This window comes from Elephantulus edwardii, unplaced genomic scaffold (assembly GCF_000299155.1).
Source record: "Elephantulus edwardii isolate Elephantulus edwardi_28Jun2011 unplaced genomic scaffold, EleEdw1.0 scaffold00046, whole genome shotgun sequence".
NCBI classification, from domain to species: Eukaryota; Metazoa; Chordata; class Mammalia; order Macroscelidea; family Macroscelididae; genus Elephantulus; species Elephantulus edwardii.
The window spans coordinates 544,184-549,355 of record NW_006399796.1 but is presented as its reverse complement, the minus strand read 5'-3'; the positions used below and the strand labels follow the sequence as shown (position 1 = coordinate 549,355).

The window sequence follows — 5,172 nt, the reverse complement described above, 5'->3', positions numbered from 1 at the left end:
CAAACGACTCGACGACACATAACAACAATAACAACATTTGTTTTGAGATATATCAGATTTTCTCGTTATTTGTCTTCTAGTCTTTTACCACCATACTCCAACCCTTAAGAACAATAAACGAAAAAGTGGATTTATTTTTACATTTATACTTCATTTTTAATCAAACCCTTTGTCACAGTCAACCAGTTTGTGTGATGATGGAAATACACAAAAAATGTTAAAAATTGACAGTAACTAACCAGTTTTCTAAATATGTAACAATAACAAAGATTTTGAAAACGGCAGCGCAGTAGAGTTCCCTTGCAGTGCTTTTAAAATCTATAAGCAAGGGTTAAACTTATCTGCTTAGATATTTGAAATACAACTTTATTCTGGTTCTAAACAAAAAGAAATGGGAATGACAGTAACAAACAAGATTTTACCATGGAATATTGTGATTTGACTATAGCAGTCTTGTATTTGAAACTCAAGGAGGAAACCCTTCCAAAACAGCTAAATATGCAGGTCCAAAAAATGAAGGGTATTTTTAATGGCCACACTCACTCCAAAGCCCATTCATCTTTCCTTCAGCATTCCAAAGATTAGCACACGTTCTGCTTAGCTAGATAATAAAGTGGTAAACAGGCGACACCACTGACATCATAGGACAGGCGCCTATACAACTAGACTTCTGACGCTGGGCTCCGGCTTCGTTCTCTCACAGATTGTCATCCTCATCCAGGAGAGCAGATGTCTGTGCAACCCCCAAATCATACTCACACTGTGCTGCCAAGGCTGGGTCCATGCCAGCTTCTGGTGGGACAAGAGCAGGCACGACAACAAACTCCAAGTTGGGGTCTCCAACTTCTGGCAAGCCAAAGGAAAGGCCTTTCAAAATTGTTGTTACTTTTGGCCGAAATATCATAATACCAAAGATTCTTCTTTTGGTAGAAAATGATGGATTTCGCCTTCAATTTCCTGTCCTTAATGTCCACTTTTTGTCGCACAACACAGTGGAGCTGTTTTCACATACTCAAATCAGATCCTTATGCCAGTTAGGCACATTCTTGTAGGTAACTCTTGATGTTACATCAAACATTATAATGGTACACTGGGCTTGGATATAGTAACCATCCCTCAGTCCCCCAAATTTCTCCTGGCCAGCTGTATACCACACATTGAATTTAATCAGTCCTCTGTTGGTGTGGAACATGAGAGGGTGGGTCTCCACACCCAAGGTGGCTACATATTTCTCTTCTCAAATTCACCAGTCAGATGGTATTTCACAAAGGTCATTCTTCCATTACCACTATCACCCATAAACACGAGTTTGAAAGTGATCTTTGGGTTCTCTTGGGTGGCCATCTTGATGGTTCTTCCAGAAGCATCTCTGGGTCCTGCCTGAAGGATAGAAAGATGGCCAAGAAGCATTTGTATTTGCATAGCCCTCTGGAGCTCTGGAAAGTCTGTAACAAACAGCCAAAGGAATTTAACAAAAATTTCATTGACAAATCTATACAAAACACAAGTGATAGGTCCTTTTCAGTCATTGTTATTTCCCTTTCTGAAATTAGATGTGTTTCTAGTTTACAAGTGAATCTCTTTTATTTTTTAATTAAAGGACACATTTAATAATATTACCATTAATTCCAAATCTGTATTTCATCTTTGACTTTCCCTGATATTTCACTCTTATTTATTGGCAAGCTTTATGTTAGTGCTTTGTGTCACTGAGTTGATTTCTACTTATGATGATCCCAAGTCTTACATACTTGAGCAGCTACATAGGAAATTTTTGGCTGTAATCCGTAGTGAGCTGTGTAATTAACTCAAAGGCACTGCCTCTCTAGTGGTTGAGTCCACCAGTGGCTCAAAGAGAGGAAGATAACAATCTTCTTTCACGTGTTTTAGAGGCTCAGAAACCCATTGGCAGGCCAGCTATGAGATGATTTTGACTTGACAGCAGTGAGTGAGTGGGTATGAAACTATACAGAGGCAGATTTCCATACCTTTTCTTCTGCTGTTCCACGAAGTAGTTTTAAATTGCCAGTCTTTCAGTTGTGGGAGAAGAATGGGCAAACTCCTCCCATGTGATTAACTGCCTCTGAAAACCCACTGGAGGATCAGCTATGGGTCGGTTCCAACTTGACGGTACAGAACAAAAATCTTTCTGATATCCGCTAAGTGCAGACCATTTGTGACACCCAGGAAACTTTTTCAACATAGATAGGTAGCTTTATCCTCCCAAATAGATATGGAATTTAATTTTTGGTGCTTTTGTTGAGAATATATACATTGGAACACGTCTCAATTCAATTTCTGCATATATAATTTGGTGACATTATTTGATTACATTTTTTGAGTTAAACATTCCCATTCTCCTTGCCACAGTTGCTCCTTCATAATTAACATAAATTCATGGCTTCCTAACTTTTCTGTCTAATCTTTGCAGTTGCTGTTTGCCATTTAAGTGCAAAATTTTTTTTAAAAAAATTTTATTTTATATTGATTTGCATACAAAATTCATCTATATGGTGTTTCACTTATATACCTTGTGTTTCACACATTCCTTCATTCACATTGTGTTTCATATAATCATTCCATATATTGTATTTTGTAAAATTAATCACCATTGATCCTCAGCATGGGTAGTTTTAAACTTTTTATTTTGCTATGAATAAAAGCTTAGAGAGAAAATTTATTTTCCACCCAATAATTTATACATATTGTGTTTTTTGAACTTGATTACAATCAACACATTGTAACAGCACTCTTCCTACTGTATTGCTGTGCTTCCATTTCCACTTGTCCTTCTTTCCTGTTCTTCCTGCCTTTTTCTATTCTTTTTTTTTTTTTTAGTGGTTTTATATTCTTTATTGTAGTACAATCAGTGATCTATCCATGGCAAATACCCTGGGGCAAATTCTCTCCTTTTGCTCTTGTATGGTTAATTTTTCTAAGGAGTACATGTCTTCCTGGTGTTATTTATCACTTATGGCTTAGTTGAAAGTTACATCACAGGTATTTTCATTTCCAAATTGAAGGACAAGGTAAGGCTCATGATTTCTGGGGTTCAACTAGAGTCTGGAAAGGTAGTAACCAGTCCTAGTGTGTTTAGTGATTTTGAGCTTTGCTTCACATTATTCTCCCACTTCATCAGGGACTGTATAGTATTAGATCTTTCTGAGTAGTTATCAAGGGTAGCTTGACACCATTTAGTTCTGGTTCCAGTGTCATGGAGATTGACATTCTAATGGTTGATTAGTCCTGTGGACTAATAGTCTTTGGGTTTTTTTCCCCCCTTCATTCTTTGTTCTGGACAGAAAGAGACCAATAGTTGTACTTTTAGATGGCTGCCCACAAGCTTTTAAGACTCCAATCACCACTCATTAAAAAAATATGTAGAACATTGTCATTGTGGACAGTGTTATGCCAATTGACCTTGATGTACTTAATAGGGATATTATAAATATAGCATTGACAAAACAGAACTCTTGGTATTCTTTTTTGTTTTAAGTTGTGACTTTAACAAAAGTTTACAGAAAAGTTGGGTTTCATTCTTTCCTAGTTATTTTCTTCCTTCCCTCTTCCTTGTCCTTCTCACAATCCATTTTCAAATGCAGCTCTTGTTCTAGATTGTCATCATATATAAACATCATCATCTGTTCCAATGCTTATCTATACACTCTTTTACAGTTCTCCCACCACCACTTCCATATCCGTCCTGTTTTATAACAATGGTGTTACACAGTATTTGTCCTTTTTGTGACTGAGATATTTCACTCAGTATAATGTCTTCCAGGCTCCACCATGTTGTGTAATGTTTTACAAGTTCATTGTTTTGCAATGCTGCATAATAGTTCATTGTGTGAATGAGGTATGGTTTTTCTATCCCTTTGTTGATGGGAACTTGGATTGCTTCCATCTCTTCATTATTGTGAATAATGCAGCAATAAACATGGGTGTGCATACATCTCTTTGAGTTGCAGCTCTGTCTCTTTACAGTATATGCCCAGTAGTGGGATTTCTGGGTCAAACGGTGTTTCTATTTCCAACTTTTTGAGAAAGTGCCAGGCCTTCCTTAGTGGTTGCGCCCTTTTACATTTTCTTTACCCTGTGAATAATAGTTCCAATCTTTCCAAAACCTCACCAGCATATGTTGTTTGCTGCACTGCAATCCCGAATGCACGTGGTTCAAGGTCACAATCTGCTCCATGGGAGAAGGATGGACACTCTCCCCCATGCAATTAACTGCCTCTGAAAACACTCTGAAGGGTCAGCTGTGGGTCAGTTCCAACTCTACAGTACATGACAACAACTCCTAAAAAGTGGGAGCTCTGGAGACCTGGTGGTAAGAACCTGTGCTACAATTCCAAAGGCAAATGGTTTGAAACCACTAGCTGCTCTGCAAGGATGGACGCTTTCCTCCTGTGTGATTTAGTGCCTCTGAAAACCTGCTGGAGGGTCAACTGTAAGTCAGTTCTGACTCAACAGCATACAAAAACAGCAACAACTCTAGATAAAGAATGTCATACTTGGAAACAGGGAGAGTCAGTGAAAAAGAAGAAGACCCATCTTAATGTTGGTACAATTACTGCAGCTCAAGTATGCCAGAGATGTTGAGGATGGCACAGGATAGGACAGAGATCAGAACTGTTGTTCACAGGGTCATTAAAAATCACTCTTGACAGCACCTAACAAGAATAACACGTTTAAACAAAGGCACCTGGTAGGACAGGAATAAGTTCTCAGCTACTGTTTAGCCTTGAAAATGCTATGGGGCATGGGAGGAGATTATTCATCTTTCTCCTTGAAGCAGCTGATAGATCAGAACTGCAGGAGGTGCCACTGTTGGGTTCGCAGCATAACTCTCAGGGGACTGTGCCACCAGAAAGCCTTCTACAAAAATTACAGTTTAAGAAACTGTATAGGTTTATCGTAATCTATCAATCCAGCATCACTATGAGTGGGAATTGACTCAGCACACAGCAACAATAATGTCAAACACAGAATTTCAGAATGATATAAACTGTTATGTGCTTGGCCACTAGCCAAAATATTTGAGGTTTGAATCTACCCAGAGGTGCTATGGAGGAAAGACCTACTGAGGTGATCTACTTTTGTCAAGTCTATAGAATGTAGCTCTAATCTTACACACATGAGGTCACCAGGAACTGGAATCTACATTTTACA

General features: G+C 38.4%; 1 pseudogene; it reads right to left on the bottom strand.

Moving 5' to 3' along the window:
- Window positions 1-697: 697 nt before the first annotated feature.
- LOC102873213 lies at window positions 698-1,344 on the bottom strand (annotated as a pseudogene).
- Between the last annotated feature and the right edge of the window lie 3,828 nt (window positions 1,345-5,172).